The sequence below is a fragment of the Hyla sarda genome, chromosome 4 (genome assembly GCF_029499605.1).
Source record: "Hyla sarda isolate aHylSar1 chromosome 4, aHylSar1.hap1, whole genome shotgun sequence".
NCBI lineage: Eukaryota > Metazoa > Chordata > Amphibia > Anura > Hylidae > Hyla > Hyla sarda.
Window position 1 is genome coordinate 83,694,173 of NC_079192.1, and position 24,532 is coordinate 83,718,704.

The 24,532-nt window shown below is 40.6% G+C and overlaps 1 protein-coding gene and 1 long non-coding RNA gene across 6 annotated transcripts in view; one reads left to right on the forward strand and one right to left on the reverse strand.

Annotated features, from left to right (window-relative positions):
- Positions 1–24,532, forward strand: part of UNC5D (unc-5 netrin receptor D) — a 670,113-nt gene that overhangs the window by 331,687 nt on the left and 313,894 nt on the right. The gene's annotated exons all lie outside the window — the stretch shown is intronic.
- The window catches only part of LOC130368158 (uncharacterized), a 102,775-nt gene that overhangs the window by 20,485 nt on the left and 57,758 nt on the right, over positions 1–24,532 (reverse strand). Inside the window, exons 2-3 of the long non-coding RNA XR_008892304.1 lie at positions 10,409–10,551; positions 4,422–4,521 (exon numbers count right to left, since the gene is read on the reverse strand). This is a non-coding gene — a long non-coding RNA (uncharacterized LOC130368158). The remainder of the gene's footprint in view (positions 1–4,421; positions 4,522–10,408; positions 10,552–24,532) is intronic.

The window sequence follows — 24,532 nt, forward strand, 5'->3', positions numbered from 1 at the left end:
ACTAGGACATAGAAGTGATTATGTTCCGTTCTTCACTGAATAATTGGCAACCTAGGTCTCTGCCTTTCTGATTTCATTTATTATTTATATACATTGGAAAAGACTCTTTCTTGAAGTGGAGTGTTAAATGTATAGGCATATTCATTAGGGGCATGAAACATGCACTGTTATAGAAGGCATACGGGAACTGCTCTTGATGAGGGGCCTGCTATAGACAGCCCTATGTTTTCTTCCCTAATAGAGCATGTTCAGTTATTAGAGAAATGTCCTACTATTAATATTCCCCTCCAGAAGCTAAGCTAAGACAATAAGATAAGCAGGTGATTGGTGGGGATCCAACCATTGGGACCTCTAGCAACCATGAGGGTGGAGGTTCCTTGTCCACCGGATGAATGGAGTGGCAGTGGGTGAATACATTCTCAGATTTTACTCTACCCACTCACTTTGGGACTGCCAAAGAAAGCCAAGTACAGCACTTAGTTATCTTCAAAATGGCAAGTGAATGGAACAACAACCAAATTGTTGTTACTCAGTTCAAGGGACAAGGAACCCTCATTTTCATGATCACAATGTATTTAGACCAGAGGTCAAGTCCTGGGGAAAAAAAAGTGTGGGAACTCAAGTTTTTCAAGGGCTGATCTTGCAGGACTGCTGCTAATGGGAACAGTGTTCCTGCTGTGGAAAAAGTGCAAGAACTGTGTTGCCATGCTTACCTGCAGGACTTGGGCCCTGATTTAGACTTAATATTAAGTATATTTTGCCTATTTCAAAATCGTAATGTTATCATGTCATCTACATAGAATCTCCTTATATCTTTACCTTCCCGCTTGAAGAAGACATGAATGGTTAAAGCCTTATTCCAGAAGAAAGATTTTCCCTTCAATAATGTAACCAATACCCGCTTTCTATTCACATTTCCACTTTTTTTCCCAATTTATAAGCATTTCACCTTTTTAGTTGATGTATATGTTTAACTTAGCCCAGAACTGAGAGCCAAGTTTGGCTTTCTTGGGTGGAGCCCCCATACTGTTCTCAACCAGATTCAAGCTAGATCTATGAAGACACTACACTTTGAAAATGCTGAAACAGGAAGTGATGTCATTAGAAAACTACAAATATTTTACATAGCTTAAGAAGAAATCATCATAAGGAACAATGGGGGGCATTTATCATTGTCTTTACATCTGTTTTTGTGTGCACATTTGTCGCATATTTGGTGCAGTGCTGCACCTTAGGCTATTTTTTGCGACTTTTAGTTTCTACTTAACCTGTTAAGGACCAAGGGCGTAAACTTACGCCCCTAGTCCCGCTCCCGTGATATAATGCGGGGTTACACGGTAACCCCGCATCATATCGCGGTGGGCCCGGCGTCATAGTGAAGCTGGGACCCGCCTCTAATAGCACACGGCACTGATTGCGGTGCCGCGCACTATTAACCTTTTAGCCGCGCTCAAAGCTGAGCCGCGCGGCTTAAAACGAAAGTAAAAGTGCCCGGCTAGCTCAGGGAGCTGTTCGGGATCGCCGCGGTATAATCGCGGCATCCCGAACAGCTGTAGCACAGGAGGAGGTCTGCTTACCTTCTCCTGCGCTGTCCGATCGCCGAATGAATGCTTCAAGCCTGAGATCCAGGCTTGAGCATTCAATCGCTGAAAACACTGATTGATCCATTCCTATGGAGATGGATCCATCAGTGTAAAAGATCAGTTAATGCAATGTTATAGCCCCCTATAGGAGCTATAATATTGCATAGGAAAAGTGTAAAAAAAATCATTATCCCTTTCAATGATCCCTTCCCCTAATAAAAGTTTGAATCACCTGTCATTTCCAAGAATAAAAAAAAAAAATTTGTGTAAATAAAATATGTGGTATCGCCGCGTGCGGAAATGTCCGAATTATAAAAATATACCACTTTTTAAACCGCACGTTCAATGGCGTACGCGAAAAAAATACCAAAGTCCAAAATAGCGTATTTTTGATCACTTTTTATATCATGAAAAGATGAATAAAAAGCGATCAAAAAGTCTGATCAATGCAAAAATGGTACCGACAAAAACTTCAGATCATGTCGCCAAAAAATGAGCCCTCATAACTCCCTGAACATGGAAAAATAAAAAAGTTATAGGGCTCAGAAAATGACAATTTTAAACGTATAAATTTTCCTGCATGTATTTATGATTTTTTTTCAGTAGTAATACAAAATCAAACCTATACAAGTAGGGTATCATTTTAACCGTATGGACCTAGAGAATAAATAAAAGGTGTCATTTGTAAGGAAAAATGTACTACGTAGAAACGGAAGCCCCCAAAATTTACAAAATGGCATTTTTTTTTCAATTTTGTTGCACAATGATTTTTTTCCCGTTTCGCGGTAAATTTTTGGGTACAATGACTGATGTCATTACAAAGTAGAATTGGTGGTGCAAAAAATATGCCATAATACAGATTTTTAGGTGCAAAATTGAAAGAGTTATGATTTTTTAAAGGTAAGGAGGAAAAAACGAAAGTGCAAAAAACAAAAAACACCTGGTCCTTAAGGAGTTAAAATAAAAACAATAATGTGAACAGACCAGCTGTTAAGGTTAGTCTTATGCAGTGGTAACGAATTTATCAATTGTGACTTTTTTAAAAAGTCACACATTTTGGCACAAAAACCACCTAAAAGTCACATACACTAGCCCAGACTTAGCTTAGCTTTTTGGTGTATGTGAAGAGTGAAATTTCAGAAAATGTGACCTGCACAAACTTTTTCAAATTCCCTGCAACCATTTAATACATTTAGTGCTCCTACACATTACCAGCACACAAAAAAGGGGGAAAAAATGCTTCACTTACCCCTACAATGATAAATGCCCCCCATAGGTCAATGAATTATACCACCAAAATGTATTGTTTGAAAAATCTGATTAAAGGGGTTATCAAAAAATACAACAGCACTCCAGTTATAAAAGATTAAAGTGCAGGATGCAGGCCACTCCTTAAAATCAAGTCCATCGATTTCTCAATGTCCATAGAAATAGATTTCAGTGCAGCACTCCATGGTTATGAAAAAAGTGATATTTTATTCCATCAAAAAAAGTGAATACAACAGTGACGTTTCGATCCTCTCCAGGAGAAAGCAGAGATGTCAGCAGAGAGCATTGTTGCCAGACAGAAAAGAACAACTCAACTTCAGCTCCTGATAATTATTCGAAGGATTACGTTTTTTTAATAGAAGTCATTTACAAATTTGTTAAACTTTCTGGAGCCAGTTGATATAAAAAAAAAAAAAAAAAAGTTTTTCCCGGAATATCCCTTTAATAACATAGACTGTCACTTGGAATATCATGCTTTCCAAATGTCAGCATCATATACTGCATATTTTTACTATAACATGGTAGGGGTATGCTGCCTAAAAGATAGACATTATTAATATGGATGCCACAACAGGCATAGCAGTTAGAAAGGCCAGATAAAATCAAGTTTTTCCTTTTTTTTTTTTTTATAAAATTAGAGATTTTTTTTTACTACTTACAAGCATGTAATATATATATATATATATATATATATATATATATATATATATATATCAAAATCAAAAAATGTTGCAGCATCTTTTAATACTTTTTTATTTGACTAGCAAAATTTGGTAGGATTTTTTTCGGATTCATGAAAGCGTGTCTCTACAAAATTCTGTTAGTCCAATAAAAAAGGTATTACAAGATATGGCTACTCAAATTCACTATATATATATATATATATATATATATATATATATATATATAGATATATATATATATATATATATATATATATATATTAATTCTGTCTAATGTCTTTTAGGTGCTACAGGAATGAATTCTGAACAGATATATCCTTTGGGAGCTGCATGTACCTTGATAAGTCATCTGAAAATGAACTGTTTGAATAAAAGGTCACCCCTTTAGATCTATTGCCTACCTCACTGGACAAAAATTCAGCAGGCAAGTCAAAAATGATATCCAACTGCGGCTAGACATAAACTATCTCAGCTTCCAATCACACCCTATCCCCTGGTAGCAACAGATCTCTTGATTTATAGCACTAATAAAAGCCTCTTCCAACTTATTAAGGATGAAATGAGGTTGGATATCCATATTTATTCCTGACAGTTACATTTTTAATTGAAAGAAATTAAGTCACAGGAGATAATGTTAACCAGCCAAGCCTAGATAGATGCCAGGGGTAAAATGAGTGATAGTCCACTTATACAAATGTGTCCCTAAATAGAAATAGGAGAAAAATATGAAAACGGGAATCTCAAGAGGTGGCGCTAATTGGAGGATGACTAATTATGCAAATGGCACTGTTATATGAGAGATACATTTCTATTCCTCTTCAGTTGACAAGCATTGGTTTTCCTAAGGATGACATAAATCGCCACTTCCTTTAACCCCTAAGGTTACCTTGTACTGTAGGATGTGAAAGGCACATAGAGACCATTTTTCCTTATTGCAGTTCTTCTTTAGAGATGGAAACAATGGCCTTGACAGCTCTTCAGCAGACCTATGGGAAGCACACAAATTAATTATTATTTTTAATATGTGGGTGATGAATAGATAAAATCGAGCACAGACAATAAAAGAAGTCTAATTGTATATACAAAAGGTTATTCATCAGAAACTCAGCAGCCAATCTCTCCTAATGTCACTGGCGCAGCCATACACTATTTTCTCGCTCGAGATGGCGTTTAGCCCTGGTGCATTGTTAACTACGATGAAGAGATTAATTAAAATATGAGAACTAAAGACATTCAGCAACAAAATGACGTGGCGGTATTGTTATGTTACTTGGAGTTTAGTTTTTCTTTCTTTTTTTCTGCATTTCTCATTATTTTGTCCCTAATCTTCAATGGATGAATGTCTTTTATCTTCATAAACAGTGAAATATATTATTTAAAGAAGATTGCTGAGGCAAAAGAAATATGTTGAAGTCTGTGTTGAAGTCAGAAGAAGGTTGTCCTTCTTACAAGGCAGCATTGCAAAGGCTTGGATTACAAAAGTTGCTATTCAACCTCTACCTTGTTGCTAAAAAAAACTGTCTTTTGTAAGCTCTTCTTTCTTTCACCAGCCGGTGTGAGCTGCCCTCTAAGATTTCACTCCCCCCTGTCCACTTAATAAGCTGGTATCTCTAATACAGAGTATGCAGTTGAATGGTAGGGCGTTTCTAATGAAGATTATTTAAAAAAGTTCCTACATTTTATGTTCAGGCGAAAAACCAACAATGAAAATGTTTTTCTTTTGCTACAAGTTAAGGAAAAAAAAAGAAAAACTCAAAAATAAACAGTTATTAAAAAATAAAATAATAAATTTCCAAATTTTTAAACATTTTAGAATATATTATTTGGAAACAACATGTTTTTTTTTTCTTTCTTGTATCCCATATATATTTTTGAGGACACTTCTTTTTTTATTTTTATTTTTTTTACACATTTGACAGGTGATGATGTTTTCAGTAAAAGACGCAGGAGGGATTTATCAAAACATGTGTAGAGGAAAAGTGGTGCAGTTGCCAATAGTAACCAATCAGATTGCTTCTTTCATTTCTCATAGGCCCTTTTAAAAAAGAAAGAAGCAATCTTGTTGTTTTTAGCAACTGCACCACTCTTCCTCTACACATGTTTTGATGAGTCTCCCCTTCCAATATTTAGGTATTCCATTTCTAATGCAGTACTTTGCAATGTTTTAGGCAGGTGTTGAAGAAGTGATGCAAAGTAGGACACCTGCTATCAAGGGGCCTCTGATTGGATCCAAATGTGTATTCTGTGGCAGGACAACAACCCCAAACATATAGCCAATATTATTAAGAATGTTCTATTGTAAAGAAGAACAAAGAGTTCTGGAAGTGATGATATGGTCTCCACAGAGTCCCGATCTAAACATCTTCGAGTCTGTATGGAAATGGATGAAGAGACTTGAGAAAATGTAAGCACGCATCTGGTTAGTTTTTCAAGAGGTTTGAAACAACCTCCTTGTCGAGCTTCTTCAAAAACTGTGTACACGTACCTAGAAGGATTGATGCTATTTTGAGGTGGTCACCCCCAATATTGATTTGTTTCTCTTTAGTTCATTCACTTTGCATTTTGTTCATTAATACAATAAATCTTATACACTTCTATTTTTGAAAGCATTCCTACTTTGTAGCTTTTTGGCACACCTGCCTAAAACCTCTGCACAGTATTGTAGATAACAAGGAAGCATGTTTTCATATGTGGATGTATTTGCTATTAATAAACATGTCTCCTGCATATGTATCTATTTTGTTAAAAAGTGAGAAAAGTCTCTAAAGCTCATTGAAGAGTTTCAGTCTCCTAAAATACTTTGGGACATTATGTACTTTGAGTACAAAAATGGAAATAAGGAACACAATGCTTTGAAGGAAATTGGCAACAATGAGATTGACGAGAAGTTGAAGGCATTCCACGTCCAGTTCTGTGGGGAGCACAATGCTTTTTGTAGCTACATTCTCCTCAGTAAACATTTCTAGCTTAACTGCCAGGCCTGGATGCATCATATAAGCATGTTTTTAAAACACGTTTCCATTCCATTCATTTAAAATACATTTGCAAACTGTTTGCAGAGTTTGAAAACAAAGAAAACATTTCACTTACAGCTTCCAGAAACACATCTCTTATTGTGAACAGGGTTTTACAGCCCAAAAAGAGGTCATGATGTCTTGGAATTATATCAGTACCTAGAATTAAGTGGTCAAATACAATTCTCTCATGTAATGGCTGATGGATTCCATGACTGATAATTGTTGGTGTACTATGATGGAACCCATAATGGGGTACCCTATGACGAGCATATGAAATTAGGGGCTCATATAGTGGTCTTACATGGGTGCTACTCTTTTTGTGTTGGCCCTTGCATGAGTGTAAATAGACAACCAACTACCCTACAAAGATATTTTTGGATAAACATAGCACAAGAACTCTTGATCTGACCTGAGTTCTTTCCCTGCTTATTGCCTTATTGCCACTTTTAGGCTGTATAGTAAAAAATAAATAAAAATAAATTATACCCGAAAAATCGTAAAGGGCTCCACCTGCTCAGTAGAAGACTGATTTTGTAATTAAGAACATCAAGGTATATATTGATAAAATCTTGTTTTGCTTTGTCTTCACTCAACCTCTAAAATACACTTTGATTTTCCTCTTCGGATTAGAGAGCTTTCATAAGGAGGAAGGAATGTTATTTATCAATAAGTGTAGTATCCTGTGATATATCTTAAAGGGGTATTCCAGGAAAAAACTTTTTTTTTTTTGATATATCAACTGGCTCCAGAAAGTCTAACAGATTAGTAAAATTACTTCTATTAAAAAATATTTATTCTTCCAATAATTATCAGCTGCTGAAGTTGAGTTGTTCTTTTCTGTCTGGCAACAGTGCTCTCTGATGACATATCTGCTTGTCTCAGGAACTGCACAGAGTAGAAGAGGTTTGCTATGGGGATTTGCTCCTACTCTGGACAGTTCCCGAGAAAGGTACAATTCAACTTCAGCAGTTCATAAGTACTGAAAGGATTAATATTTTTTTAATAGAAGTAATTTACAAATCAGTTTAAAGGGGTACTCCCATGGAAAACTTTTTTTTTTTTAAATCAACTGGTGCCAGAAAGTTTAACAGATTTGTAAATCACTTCTAATTAATTACTAATCTTAATCCTTCCAGTACTTTTAATGGGCTGTATACTAAAGAGAAATCAAAAAAAGAAATGCATTTCCTCTGATGTCATGACCACAGTGTTCTCTGCTGACCTCTGCTGTCCATTTTAGGAATATTATTTATCAATGATATAGAGGATGGTATTAACAGCTCTGTTTCTATCTTTGCAGATGACACCAAGCTTTGTAGCACAGTACAGTCTATAGAGGATGTGCATAAGTTACAAGATGACTTGGATAGACTAAGTGTCTGGGCATCCACTTGGCAAATGAGGTTCAATGTGGATAAATGTAAAGTTATGCATCTGGGTACTAATAACCTGCATGCATCGTATGTCTTAGGGGGGATTAAACTGGCAGAGTCACTGGTAGAGAAGGATCTGGGTGTACTTGTAGATCACAGACTACAGAATAGCATGCAATGTCAGGCTGCTGCTTCCAAAGCCGGCAGGATATTGTCATGTATCAAAAGAGGCATGGACTCAAGGGACAGGGACATAATACTCCCCCTTTATAAAGCATTGGTACGGCCTCACCTGGAATATGCTGTTCAGTTTTGGTCACCTGTCCATAAAAGGGACACTGCGGAGTTGGAAAGGGTGCAGAGACGCGCGACTAAACTAATATGGGGCATGGAACATCTTAGCTATGAGGAGCGATTAAAGGAGTTACAATTGTTTAGTCTTGAGAAGAGACGTTTAAGGGGGGATATGATAAACGTATATAAGTATATTAATGGCCCATACAAAAAATATGGAGAAAAACTGTTCCAGGTTAAACCCCCCCAAAGGACGAGGGGGCACTCCCTCCATCTGGAGAAGAAAAAGTTTAGTCTCAAGGGGCGACACGCCTTCTTTACCGTGAGGACTGTGAATTTATGGAACGGTCTACCTCAGGAACTGGTCACAGCAGGAACAATTAACAGCTTTAAAACAGGATTAGATACATTCCTGGAACAAAATAAGATTAATGCTTATGAAGAAATATAAAATCTCATCCCTTCCCCAATATCGCGCCACACCCCTACCCCTTATTTCCCTGGTTGAACTAGATGGACATATGTCTTTTTTCGACTGTACTAACTATGTAACTATGTAACTGTCCAGAGCAGAAGAAAATCCCCATAGCAAACATATGCTGCTCTGGACAATTCCTAAAATGGAGAGCAGAGGTCAGAAGAGAGCACTGTGGGCATGACATCAGAGGAAAGGCATTTCTTTTTTGGATTTCTCTTATACAGCCCCTAAAAAGTACTGGAAGGATTAAGATTTTTTTGTAGAAGTGATTTACAAATCTGTTTAACTTTCTGGCATCAGTTGATTTAAAAAAAAGAAAAAGTTTTCCATGGGAGTACCCCTTTAACTTTCTGGAGCCAGTTGAGATATATATATATATATATATATATATATATATATATATATATATATTAAAAGTTTTTTCAAGGATAACTCCTTTAAGTATACTCAATTTACAAATTTGTGACTGATTTATTGATAGTATCCTTGCATTGTGGTCTGTCACCCACCAATGGGGAGTCATTCCAGACCAGCACCAATACAAGGTTATGAGACAAGACACGTCAAAGGTTTTGATCTGTCAAGGTTTGGGTGTTCAGATCCCCTCTGACTGTTTAAATGAGTTGGCTGAACACTTCTCCCCTCACCTTGCTGCCGACTCCATCTCGCTGCAGGAGATGGGCTCCATTGAAAGTCTATGGAACGAGATCACAGCAAGCAGGGGAGAGAAGTGCTAAGTGCTCTTCTCCTGGCTCTGTCTAATGATCAGTAAGGGTCCCCAGTTTGGTACCTAGACAATGTAATGTATATTATTTATAATTTAATTATACAAATTACTTAGAGGCTTCAACACAACCTTTATCTGTATGTTCACCTCTTATCTTACACTTTGGTCATTTAGCAATTATTTACTTAAAATTAAGTTTTATGTTTATGTATTCCTTTTCTGCATTTTCCGAATACTTTTTTATTTACCAACACATGGTCCTCCTATTATACTATGCTGGTACTGTACCAACCACCAATCCTTTAAAGCCAGAAAAAAAAAATATTACTCAACCACATGCCATATTAACAATGGCTACAAGGCAAAATAATGTTGTACTTTTCCTCTCTACCTGGAAATCTTTTTTTTTTTCTAATGGTAAAATAATGTATTTCTATAAGAACAGTATGTCTAACATTGCTAGCATAAATAACTGATCTCAGCTGTTGGAGAAGTACACTTGGGCTATGTCTTTTTTCGACCGTACTAACTATGTAACTATGTAACTATATGTACGCCAATGTTTGCGTTAATGTTTTTTACTTTACTGTTGCAGTAGAACAAGTCATAAATACTGGACATTTAGATGTAGCTTTCAGCGTTGGCGTGTTTTTTATGCTGTTTAGTATGCCTCATGCATTACAATCTAACACCAGATTTCGAGTCAGATTTTGACAATACCTGCCAGTCCCCAGTGTGGCTTGTTGGTTGGGTTCTTATTGCAGATGATGGGATTTCAGGGTCGAAAAATTAGGTCTATAGTGCTGAGGGAACTATAACAGAGATAGGAAATACAGGATAAATGAGACACAGAAGGCTGCATCTAGATTATCTGTGGGGTAGGCTGAGGCTGGCACAGAGTTGACTTGCTCTGTAAATCGAGTTACTGGAGAGGTTTGTATATTAGAATGCTGGATTGACGTATTTGGGAGATCTCACACTTACCTCCAAGGCTTCGTTCTTTGAAATGATAAATCTGTTCACTCTGAGAGTTTTCCCAACAAGGCTCATATTATTTCTAAGCATTGAAAAGCTGAATGGCCAAACATGGAATGTGTGGGTTACTCAGTCTGTCTTCTTTGCTGCTCCTGCAAACCCAAAGAAATGATTTAATATTTGTTTTCATCCTGGTTTATTTTGTCGCTTGTCTGTTTTATAATATTTATAGACTTACGTAAAATAGCACTCTTCTTGTACTCTGTTTTTAAGAGTATATATATATATATATATATATATATATATATATATATATATGGTGCAAGTATTTCTTTTTGTTTTTTCTTTTATCTCCTTTGCATTTGTGTGATTTGCCGGAAGATTATCATGTACTTTATGTAAATGCAGTAGATGTGCTCAAAAGGAGCTCAGGATTGAAAACAATACTATTATAAGTAGTGTTGGTTTTAGAGACGTTTCGACCAGCTCAACCCAGTTCTGCTTAAGAAAGACCAGGATGAGCTGGTAGAAACGTTACTTTTGTGAGAGAATATTCATGGAATAAACTTTTCTTGTTTTGTTTATCTGGGTGCTGTGGAAAGATCCCTTTTCTATTTATCTATCTAACTATCTGTATGTATAAAGTAATAAACGAAAAGCAACCACACTCCCATAAGGTGCAAAATGTAAGGTCTTTATTCACACAATCGTGAAGGTGGCGACGTTTCGGCTAGCTCACCTAGCCATTATCGATATAGCTACCATTCCTACTACAGTGTTTACAGAACCTCTGCAAAATAGACAAATGACAATATGTAGCTTGTCTACCTTACTTTCTAATTTAGGGAAATGTAAAAATGGTTGCAAAGTGAGTTCATATATTACAGATCCCATGGTCTTTACTTTAAAAGTAATTACTCACATGTTGACAGTATGCATTGAAATTGATGCATTGTTGGCCATGTATAAACAGCTTCCCACAATCCAAGACTAAGGCCACAGTGTTTTACAGTTTAACACTAAAGACAGCCTTTAGCTGTCCCAGATACAGGGATTTATGCTGCAAACACAGATAACTGGAGAGGGCTCTTGAAACAGTGGGTATAGAAAGGAGTCAGGGGTGGAAACGTGAAATAAAGCTGTTGGAATATAATTTGGCAGACAGACCAGGCTCATTTGTATGGGAACAGAGCATGCCTACTGACAAATGTTGGTATATGTGACCTTGGGTGTTTGTTTATGGACAGTAATAGTGTAATTTACTATTTATGTAAATCCTCCTTTGATCTCCAACATTACTGGCCTCCATTTAGCAGATAACATTATTACATGTTGGGATGTTAGACGGATAGAGCTGGGGGCAGCAGGAAGGAACGCTCGCACTCTTGAAGAGCCTTTCTTGAAGTGCTCACATGTGTTTGAAGTACAGTGTTGAAGAAACAAGGGACCTAATTTCTTTTCAAAAGCAAATATTTGATCGTCTGTTATCACTGGGTTCATCTACTCTGAATTCCCTGCTCCGCTTTGATTTTCAAGCATAAAGACAGAGCCGATTTACCTGGTTTGTACCAAAGCCTAATCCTTTATTTTAACATCCCACAAGCTCTTTGTTTATTTCTTTTATTCCGACTCCCTAATTGGTTGTACAGTTTGGTGCGAGAACACCACTAGGGGCCCGATCTACACTTTGGCATGCTGAAGACTGCTGAGATTTTTTTTTTGCCATAATTCCTCCTAATACTGCAAAGCATGGCCCCTTGTGATCTTCACTCTAGGTGGATAACCAAGCACACATTTGCTTCTACGCTCTGAGAAGCCAGAATTTGGGTTGCTGTTTGCAAGTATAGCTCAATGTTGATTAACCTCATGTTTCCAGCCAAGTCCTTTAGTTATTTAGCTTTTTAGTTATTACAGGAAATCAAAGCTGCTAACTCCTTCCCGCTCCTGTTTCTGTGCTCGAAATACCTTTGTTTTCTGTCACAATTAGCAATGTACTTAATCATAAATAATGTGAAGTTCCCCCATTCTAACGAAACAAGGAGGAATCTGAAAATTGTGGCCCTCATTAGCATAGGAGTTATTGATATGCAATGTCTTCTCACCAGGTTGTGGAAACCAAAAATATTATTTTTTTGAATATTTGATTCTGTTATGTGATTCATTGAGAGAGAATTTCTAAATGTTGTCAATTCGAAATAGCTACTTTTGAGATGTTTGAAAATGCAAAGCAAACATTTTCATTTGGGAGGTCAGTTGCATGTTTATGCTACCATTGGGTGCAACCACAAGATGCACATATACCAACCATTAGCAGCCCATAGTAAAGATGGGGCATGTCCAGTGGAAGACAGCAGCAAGATTGTCAGCATTTGGCAAAGTCTAAATCTGCCCAATCTGAATGTTCAATAGAAAATGGAGGGGAGGTGCTTAAAAGTTTGCTGAGACAGAGGACTTCTGGGTATAGCCATGCAGCACTAACTCCCAACATAGGTCACTCAATAGTTCGCAGTAGGGCCCTTGTTCAGCTTTGTTCTCCTCCGACTTAGATGATACTCCTTCTTAGAGCTGTGTGGTGTCATGGTACTGGACTTGGTCCCGTACCTTTGTCGTAAGTCCCCACAGTCAGAGTTCCTCCATGCTGGTAGGGCTTTCCTGGTGGGTTAACCCCTAGTTGCTTCATACTTCGATTAAGAAATAGTGTTGAGCGGCATAGGCCCTATTCGAATTCGCGAATATTCGCAAATATATGGACGAATATTCGTCATATATTAGCGAATATTCGCATATTCGTAATATTCTCGTTTTATTTTCGCATATGTGAAAAATTTGCGTATGCGAAAATTAACATATGTGAAAATTAGCATATGCAAAAATTAGCATAAGTGAAAATTTGCACATCAGTCTCACACAGTAGTATTAGAGTCTTCTTTACACCACACAAGCTGGACGCAGAGAGGGATGATCACTGTGATGTGTACTGTGAAAAACAAAAAAACAAAAAAAAAAACGAATATTCGTAATTACGAATATATAGTGCTATATTCGCGAATATTCGCAAATTCGCGAATATGCGATATTCGCGAATAAAATTCGCTTTGCGAATATTCGCGAGCAACACTATTAAGAAATGTATATAGTTAATATATTTTGCTATAGTGTAAATACATGTACAGGACCTTAGGTCATGTGATCGTAAATAATTGTGTTATGCTAAGGTTCAAGGACCTTTAGGTCATGTGATAGGTCATGTGATGTAACCATAATGCCTTGGTTTAGGACTGACAGGTCTGGGGACCAATAAGCTTTGATCCTGCCCCTTTGATATATAAGGGTGCTGTATCCACTTAATCTCTCTCTCTTGTATCCTGGAGATGAAAGAAAACAGATCTGTGATCACAGCTACAAGACAAGCTAGGCCTGAAGCCTTCCACTTCAGCACTTTCTAAACCGTGAGTTAATCTAACTCAAATCTCACCAATCCTATGTGACTACTGAACCTAAACATACCCCTAAATTCAGTGGAACAGCGTACAGCAAAAATCAAAGCTTATTTTACCTCAAAGTCCCAGCCAACCTGTGAGGAGCCTAAGTCCCGGTCCTCCTGCAAAAGACTGTTTGTTATCATCATCTGCATAAAATCTGCTGTAAAGTTATTTCCATTTTATTACTACTTCTGCTGTGGACAATCCTTTATTCCTCCCTATCGTTCTTGGGATGGGTGGCGGTAGGACATTTATATACTTAGAGGAAGCCCGCACCCTGGCGGCACGACAATCAAGGGTTAATGCTACACCCTGCAACACTACTCTGCAACACCCCTGTTCACCCTACATCCCCCAAGCTCACCACAATTGAGCACTTTGCTTTCACAGTGTGGACCAGGGATGAACCTTTGGGTGAAATCCTGCTTATTCTTTATAGTGCTGTGAACTGAAACAGGACAGCAATTTGCATGTAACAGCCTTTACCATGTAACCAGGACTAACACTTTGGCCTAGTTATATGTATGCTAGCAGGCTAGGAGGTGTTTAACCGTTGCTGGTCTGAGCCAGACTGGAACTAACTGATGTGGGTCCAATCCTCTGTTGAGAGGAGGCTGGACAAGGGACTCTTCCTGCAGCCTTTTAGAAGTTTCTGTATAGAAATCAGCTGGAAAGTATCATGTGACCAAGGCATCATACATCTTATACAAGTTATATGCAAATCTTTAACAGTTAATTATTAGTGTATGCTATTAATGGAATTCAATGTACAAAACAGTTTTGTAAGTCAATTCACAGCACCCCATATATAGATTCATGCAATTTAAAGAACATTTTCTCACAGTTACACAACAACTTCACATGTATGGTAGCTGGAACATAGTTACCACGGCACTATATATCTATGACCTTTCTAATTTTTATTGAATCGGCAACCTGATTTACTATGGGCACTATGAGGGACATTTATCAATGTTTGCTTATGTATTCTTTTTTTTAGTAATTTTTTCCTTACTTTTTTTTTGCTTATGTGTGACTTATTTATCAACTGGTTTCAGCCTGTTGATAATTTTCTTTCACGTAAGCAATTTTTCCTTTTTTACTTTGGTAGTAGCTTTTTCATGTTTGAGCTGGAGTAAACTTAGTAAATTTTTAACCCTGTTGCGACTTTTTTTGCGCAATTGCGACTGTTGCAGTTAATAAATACCTGACTACCCGTAGTCCATTTTAAAATTATTACTACGTAGTTAATTTTTGGAAAACTTGCTTTTCTTGCTTTCCAGTCAACATGTTGCACGAAAAATCGCGTAGTCGCAGTTGCAACAATTTTGCGACAATTATAGTAAAGAAAACCTAACTAAACCCGTTGACAAATGTCCATATATGTGGCTACATCCACTGTATGCCGATAATAAATGCACTTTAAGGGTCCAACATTCTTATCTTACTACATCTGATAAAAAAAAGTTACATTTTATTAATGTACCAACTCTCATTTGCTGCTCCAAGCAATTCATGTATGAGCAGAATAATCTAATTTTCACAACACAGTAAAGTCAGTATGTGTTTGGCAGCTGTCATCCCATTTCAGGAATCGAGTTTCTAGAAATAGCTTTCTATGCCTGTGCACAATACTCATATGTGTTCACATAAACACATATCAACTCCTGATAATTCATTCTATCTATCTATCTATCTATCTTTGTCCTTTTGATATTTTGATCGTGTTATTTACTTAGTTATTTAGTTTAGCAACATGAAGATGTGTTTCTTTGACTACAGACTTTGCATTCTAGCACATAAATATTCTCATTTGCATAAAATGAGAAGCAATGTGCATTTTAATTACGTAAATGTGTTATGGAATGGTGTGAGATTAACCTTTAATTACCATAATACCACAATCTATATGTAGATCAGATATACATTATAGACATCAGTAGACTTGTCAGGTATATGAGCTTTGTCATGCATAATGCCTCAGTGAGACATATACTATATAGTTAAAGGGGTTCTCCGGTTCTTACACATCTTATCCCCTATCCAAAGGATAGGGGATAAGATGCCTGATCGCAGGAGTCCTGCCGCTGGGGATGCCCGTGATCATGCACGCGGCACCCCGTTTGTAATCAGTCCCCGGAGCGTGTTCGCTCCGGGTCTGATTACGGGCGACCACCGGGCCGGCGGCGTGTGACGCCACGCCTCCGCCCCGTGTGATGTCACGCTCCGCCACTCAATGCAAGCCTACAGGAGGGGGCGTGATAGCTATCACGCCCCCTCCCATAGGCTTGCATTGAGGGGCGGAGCGTGACGTCACATGGGGGCAGAGGCGTGATGTCACACACCGCCGGCCCGGTGGTTGCCCGTTATTCATACCCGGAGTGAACACGCTCCGGGGACTGATTACAAATGGGTTGCCGCGTGCATGATCACGGGCGTCCGCAGCGGCGGGACTCCCACGATCAGGCATTTTATCCCCTATCCTTTGGATAGGGGATAAGATGTGTAAACACCGGAGAACCACTTTAATTGCAGAACTATAAGAGTAAATGGCATATAATTTAATATTTCGAAAAATTGCCTGAAAAAAATATTATGTATAGAGATGAGCGACCCGAGTGCAGAGAATCCTGTCTCGCTTAGAAATTTAAGGGTGACAGTGACTCTCCGAACAAATCGCAGCCAACAGTGAACAAGGTCATCAAAGCTATTACATGACATGCGGAGCAAAGCATTGATCACTGGGTTGGCCACAGACAGACAGTGACCTCCTGTCACTTGCAGTGCTGTGTCCAGTTGATGCACTACAAATCCAGCCAGCAGTGAATTAGTCCAAAAAAACTATGACACAACAAGCAGAGCAAAGCATTTATCACTGAGCTTGCCTCAGACAGTGATCTCCTTTGATCTGTAGTACTGTGTACAGTTGGTACACTACAAATCCCAGCCATCAATGAACAAGCCAATAAAAGCTGTCACATTACAATGCAAAGAGCATTACAATGCATTGAGCAGTGGGCTGACCTCTGACTGTGATTTTCTTTTAAAGGAATTGTTGATTAAGAAAGGAGTATTGGATAAGATTACCCTTGCCATGTCCTCTGGGGGAATCTATGACCACGCATAGTACCAATGGGACTGGTGGTGGTAGGCATGGTGAAGATACTGTAAGGTGTATATGCTGATGGGGGAGCAAAGAGCCGAAGGTCAGACATCAGAAGTTCATAATGGGGGGGGGGGGGAGCGATGAGGAGGAGTTGGATGATGATGAGGTGATTTTGGACAGAAAGTGGGAACCAGGTGTAGGAGATGGTATGTTCAGAGCAGGAGTGTAATGCTACTGTTAGTGAAGAAGAGCGCAGCTGAGGTAGGGTCAGAACATAAATGAGATTTTTCCTGGTTTCCCGAGACTTCCAACATTCACAATAAAGGGGATCTCTGTTCCACCCATGTAAATAATGTGGTGGTAAAGAGTACACACTGCAGCTATATTCACTCTCTATGGGAGTGCTGAATATAGCCAAGGGCCGCACCTAGCAGTCTCCATCAATCCCACAGGAAGTAAATAAAGTCTTAGCACTCATGCTTTACAACCACTTAATCTAACCGGGGGGGGGGGGGGGAGTACCCCATTCTCATGATTGGTGGGGGTCTCAGTGGCCAGCAGATGACATAGTTATTATCTATATTTGAATAAAGTCAAGAACCACCGATACCCACAAACCCCTTGGCTACATCAACGCCAAAAGAGGTAGATGATGCACAGAATGTTGTTCTTCTTTTTGCAAACACTAAATATAAAATGAGCTAGGCAGATACAGAGATCTGCACTGTTGTGTTTAAACCGGGCTTGTCCCGTGGTCCCGGCAGGGAATAGAAGCAGTGCTACTATGTTAGCAGACACCTATACGGCTCCTCACTGTGCTCATACCCCAAGTGAAAATGCATGGTGACAGTCACAATCAAAGAGAGGAATGGAGGGGGAGCACTTACGATCTGGAGACAACTCAGGTGCAGACTTTGTCTTTATTCAAGGTGCATAACAATCCTCATCGAGCAGGACGCCAAGGTATGCAGAGTGGTGAAGTGAACAGCCGCTTTCGCTCCGAGAGCAGGCACTTCTTCAGACTACTGCCTCTTCCACCACCTGGAGGCAGGTAAATATACCTCTCCTCACATGTCACGGAAGGTGGGTGTTCCCATACAAAAGTTAAAAACTATAATACACATAGAAACTATCCAACTTGCAAGAAATGTTTCACAGAAAGACACTCATGTCTAATCTATCTTTAAGTCCAATACCTCTCTGGGCGTTCGTTTTTAGAATCCATCTCACTTCTTTCTGTAGGAGCATTTTCTTTGTGACCATGCCTCCTGCTGTGCCTATTATTTCAATGGCAAAAAATTGTAAGGTTTTTAGATCACTAGTGTGCTCATCTCATATATGGGAGATGAGCCTAGGGGATCCCTTACCTTTTTTTTATAGAATTTACATGCTCTCTGAATCTGATATTGACAGAGCAGGTGGTAAAGCCAATGTAGACTCTTTTACAGGCACAGCGGATAGCGTAGACTACATTTTTTGTCCGACAACACACAAAATATTTACAGACCACTTCTACTCCTCCTAGGGTAACCAATTTCTCTGTACAACAAAAGTTACACCAATTCCAACTATCTCACTTAAAGGTACCTTTCGGTATATCCTTATTGGGCCAGTTTGAACTAGGGGAGGTATCTTTAAAAGGGCTGCTGACTAGGACATTTTGCAAATTCCCGCATTTTTGAAGGTGACCAGGGGTCTATTTATAGTGTACTCTCTCAAATCTGGGTCATACTGCAAAAGGGACCAGTTGTTGTTATCGGCTTTTTTTTTGGGGGGGGGGGGGGGGCCACTGGACTGTAAGTAAATGAGAAAGGAAAAGTTTGATGACACTTGTTGCTTCTATCTAATTGAAAGTGAGATTTTTTTCCCTGTCAGAAGGGATTCTTTTTTTACACTGCTTGTTCTTTTCAACGCCTCATCCAACACTTCACTTGGGTATCCGTTTTGTGTTAGACGTGTGTGCAAATCTCGTGCCTGCACCCAAAAGTCACCATCCCTACTATTAATTCTCCAAAGTCTCAGGAAATTTCCATAAGGGACAGGCCTCTTAATGTGTTTGGGGTGGTAACTTCCACAGTGCAAAAGCGAGTTGCACGCCGTGGGTTTCCGGTCACCATGACTTTCAGGAATTCTAGTACAGAACCCCCAATTTTCCATGTGAATTTGAGGTTCATGTCATTTCCATCGTTCGGGGGGAACACAAGGTCCACAAAGGTGGACTCTGTGCCCGTTCACACAATGAAAATGTCATCGACAAATCTGTAATACCGGCAATAAGACATATATATGTGTTACTCTCAGTGAGGATATATTTATTTTCCAACCCCGCAACATACATGTTAGCCAGGGTGCAGGCCACAGGGGTCCCTTTGGCCACCCCACTGGTTTGGGTATACCAGTTGCTGCCAAATTTAAAGGAATTACAAGAAAGGATGAACCTTAAAGAGTCACAAATAAAGTTTATGTAGTTCACGCTTTTTCCGGAACACTCAAGGAAACCCCTGATGTTCTCTTTGCTTTTTTCCTGTGGTATACTTGTGTAGAGACTTTCGATATCTATTGACACAAGTATACAGTTTTCAGGCACCAGGAGTCCCTCGAGTGACCAAAGAAAGTAGTTTGTATCTTTTACCAAAGCTGGAATCTTGGTGAGTAAAGGATGGAGCAGCCAGTCGATGTATTGAGATATTGACTCCGATAGAGTCCAAACCTTGCAGACAATAGGTCTTCCGGGTGGGGACTCCAACGTTTTGTGTACTTTTGGAAGAAAGTACCAAACAGCCTCTCTAGGCTCAGTAGGAAGAAGTCTTTCAGCTTATCTTTTGGATGTAACTCCCTTTTCAAAATAAACCCTTAAGAGAGACTAGAGTTTACCTTTTTGTCCTATAATGGGGTTACCGGATAATTTGACATAATGTAGGGGGTTACTCAGCTGAAGATTAGCCTTTTTTACATAGTACTCTTTACTCATTAAAACTATGTTTCCCCCCATTTTTTACCACTATGTCTTCTCGTTTCCTCAGTCTGCTCTTTCCTCTCTAGAGAGATTCTCTGGGTCTCTAGGGTGGCATAACACCTTGACTTCGTCCAGAATCTTTTTCTAAAAAAAAGGTCAAGGCCACTTCTGGGTGTAATTTGAGGGCAAAATGTAGACCGTATGCCCCCAGCAAACTCGGGGACTTCCCTCTCATCTGATACATTATCTGGGGTTTCACACTCCAATCTTGTTTTTTTATTGTTGCCTTTATTCCCCCAAAACTTTTTTTCTTCTGTGACTAAATATAAAATCCTCAGAAATGTACCAAAGAATGCCTTCAGTTCATAATGCATTGGTGCTATGTCCCATAGAAGTATTCTGATTTCGAAGCCTGGAATAACTCTGGAGTAACAAATGAGTAGTTTTAACCTGACAATTATACCATTTATTATACCCTTTCATTAGATTATTGGTGCATTATGTAGTGTGAAATTATAACTAGAGTATATAATATAAATTTCATTCCTCTTATGGTGTGTGATTATTCTGCAGAATCTTTAAAAACTCAAGTGCTGAATAAAATGGCATTGCATATGAGTCTTCTGCAGGATGTTCTCCATATATATTTTTCAAAAATGTGCCTGAAGAGAGGCTTAACCCACATACTAATTTCTTCTAGATTTGTTCTAAGGTGTGCAGAATAAGGCTTGTGTTCACACATGGTTTCTGTTATAATTAAAATCATGACAGTAGTGCTGGATTATCAAACCATGGACACCAATGGTACCTGAATATCCCCATTGACTTATAATGGTGTTATGATGTTTGTCATGTCGAGTAAAATAGGTTTAAATGTTGTACTACTCCTCTTGTCAAATTGTACAGATCTACCAACTGTTACGCCGAGAGCTCCGGGTCCCCGCTCCTCCCCGGAGCGCTCGCAACATCCTCGCTACGGCAGCGCCCCGGTCAGATCCACTGACCGGGTGCGCTGCGATACCGCCCCCAGCCGGGATGCGATTCGCGATGTGGGTGGCGCCCGCTCCAGACCTCCTGCCGTTGCCCCTGACTACGATCCTTGCTGCCTGCCCCGACCTTCTGCTACGTCCGACCTTGCTTTTGTCTACTCCCTTGTACCACGCCTATCTTCAGCAGTCAGAGAGGTTGAGCCGTTGCTAGTGGATACGACCTGGTTACTACCGCCGCAGCAAGACCATCCCGCTTTGCGGCGGGCTCTGGTGAACACCAGTAGTAACTTAGAACCGGTCCACTAGCACGGTCCACGCCAATCCCTCTCTGGCACAGAAGATCCACCTCCTGCCAGCCGGCATCGTGACAGTAGATCCGGCCATGGATCCCGCTGAAGTACCTCTGCCAGTTGTCGCCGACCTCACCACGGTGGTCGCCCAGCAGTCACAACAGATAGCGCAACAAGGCCACCAGCTGTCTCAACTGACCGTGATGCTACAGCAGCTACTACCACAGCTTCAGCAATCATCTCCTCCGCCAGCTCCTGCACCTCCTCCGCAGCGAGTGGCCGCTTCAGGCCTACGACTATCCTTGCCGGATAAATTTGATGGGGACTCTAAGTTTTGCCGTGGCTTTCTTTCACAATGTTCCCTGCACTTGGAGATGATGTCGGACCAGTTTCCTACTGAAAGGTCTAAGGTGGCTTTCGTAGTCAGCCTTCTGTCTGGAAAAGCTCTGTCATGGGCCACACCGCTCTGGGACCGCAATGACCCCGTCACTGCCTCTGTACACTCCTTCTTCTCGGAAATTCGTAGTGTCTTTGAGGAACCTGCCCGAGCCTCTTCTGCTGAGACTGCCCTGCTGAACCTGGTCCAGGGTAATTCTTCCGTTGGCGAGTACGCCATACAATTCCGTACTCTTGCTTCTGAACTATCCTGGAATAATGAGGCCCTCTGCGCGACCTTTAAAAAAGGCCTATTCAGCAACATTAAAGATGTTCTGGCCGCACGAGAAATTCTTGCTAATCTACATGAACTCATTCATCTTGCCACTCGCATTGACATGCGTTTTTCCGAAAGGCGTCAGGAGCTCCGCCAGGATATGGACTTTGTTCGCACGAGGCGTTTTTTCTCCCCGGCTCCTCTCTCCTCTGGTCCTCTGCAATCCGTTCCTGTGCCTCCCGCCGTGGAGGCTATGCAAGTTGACCGGTCTCGCCTGACACCTCAAGAGAGGACACGACGCCGCATGGAGAATCTCTGCCTGTACTGTGCCGGTACCGAACACTTCCTGAAGGATTGTCATATCCGTCCTCCCCGCCTGGAAAGACGCACGCTGACTCCGCACAAAGGTGAGACAGTCCTTGATGTCAACTCTGCTTCTCCACGTCTTACTGTGCCTGTGCGGATATCTGCATCTACCTTCTCCTTCTTTACTATGGCCTTCTTGGATTCCGGATCTGCAGGAAACTTTATTTTGGCCTCTCTCATCAACAGGTTCAACATCCCGGTAACCAGTCTCGCCAGACCCCTCTACATCAATTGTGTTAACAATGAAAGATTGGACTGTACCATACGTTACCGCACGGAGCCTCTCCTAATGTGCATCGGACCTCATCATGAAAAAATTGAGTTTTTGGTCCTCCCCAATTGCACTTCCGAAATTCTCCTTGGACTACCGTGGCTTCAACGCCATTCCCCAACCCTGGATTGGTCCACAGGGGAGATCAAGAGTTGGGGTACCTCTTGTTTCAAGGACTACCTTAAACCGGTTCCCAGTACTCCCTGCCGTGACCCTGTGGTTCCCCCTGTAACCGGTCTCCCTAAGGCCTATATGGACTATGCTGACGTATTTTGCAAGAAACAAGCTGAGACTCTACCTCCTCACAGGCCTTATGACTGTCCTATTGACCTCCTCCCGGGCACTACTCCACCCCGGGGCAGAATTTATCCTCTGTCCGCCCCAGAGACTCTTGCTATGTCTGAGTACATCCAGGAAAATTTAAAAAAGGGCTTTATCCGCAAATCCTCCTCTCCTGCCGGAGCTGGATTTTTCTTTGTGTCCAAAAAAGATGGCTCCCTACGTCCTTGCATTGACTACCGCGGACTTAATAAAATCACGGTAAAGAACCGCTACCCTCTACCTCTTATCTCTGAACTCTTTGATCGCCTCCAAGGTGCCCACATCTTTACCAAACTGGACTTAAGAGGTGCTTATAATCTCATCCGCATCAGGGAGGGGGACGAATGGAAAACGGCATTTAACACTAGAGATGGACACTTTGAGTATCTGGTCATGCCCTTTGGCCTGTGCAACGCCCCTGCCGTCTTCCAAGACTTTGTTAATGAAATTTTTCGTGATCTCTTATATTCCTGTGTTGTTGTGTATCTGGACGATATTCTGATTTTTTCTGCCAACCTAGAAGAACCCTCGCCAGGCCAGGTGGTCTCTGTTCTTTGCCCGGTTTAATTTTGAAATTCACTTTCGCCCTGCCGATAAGAACATTAGGGCCGATGCTCTCTCTCGTTCCTCGGATGCCTCGGAAGTAGAGCTCTCTCCGCAACACATCATTCCTCCTGACTGCCTGATCTCCACTTCTCCAGCCTCCATCAGGCAAACTCCTCCAGGGAAGACCTTCGTCTCTCCACGCCAACGCCTCGGAATCCTCAAATGGGGTCACTCCTCCCATCTCGCAGGCCATGCGGGCATCAAGAAATCCTTGCAACTCATCTCTCGTTTCTATTGGTGGCCGACTCTGGAAACGGATGTTGTTGATTTTGTGCGGGCCTGCACTGTCTGTGCCCGGGATAAGACTCCTCGCCAGAAGCCTGCTGGTCTTCTTCATCCTCTGCCTGTCCCCGAACAGCCTTGGTCTCTGATTGGTATGGACTTTATTACAGACTTACCCCCATCCCGTGGCAACACTGTTGTTTGGGTGGTCGTTGATCGATTTTCCAAGATGGCACATTTTATTCCTCTTCCTGGTCTTCCTTCAGCGCCTCAGTTGGCAAAACAATTTTTTGTACACATTTTTCGTCTTCACGGGTTGCCCACGCAGATCGTCTCGGATAGAGGCGTCCAATTCGTGTCAAAATTCTGGAGGGCTCTCTGTAAACAACTCAAGATTAAATTAAACTTTTCTTCTGCTTATCATCCTCAATCCAATGAGCAAGTAGAAAGAATTAACCAGGTCCTGGGTGATTATTTACGGCATTTTGTTTCCTCCCGCCAGGATGACTGGGCAGATCTTCTTCCATGGGCCGAATTCTCGTACAACTTCAGAGTCTCTGAATCTTCTTCCAAATCCCCATTTTTCGTGGTGTACGGCCGTCACCCTCTCCCCCCCCTCCCTACTCCCTTGCCCTCTGGTTTGCCCGCTGTGGATGAAATAACTCGTGATCTTTCCACCATATGGAAAGAGACCCAAAATTCTCTCTTACAGGCTTCATCACGCATGAAGAAGTTTGCTGATAAGAAAAGAAGAGCTCCCCCCATTTTTTCTCCCGGAGACAAGGTATGGCTCTCCGCTAAATATGTCCGCTTCCGTGTTCCCAGCTACAAATTGGGACCACGCTATCTTGGTCCTTTCAAAATCTTGTGCC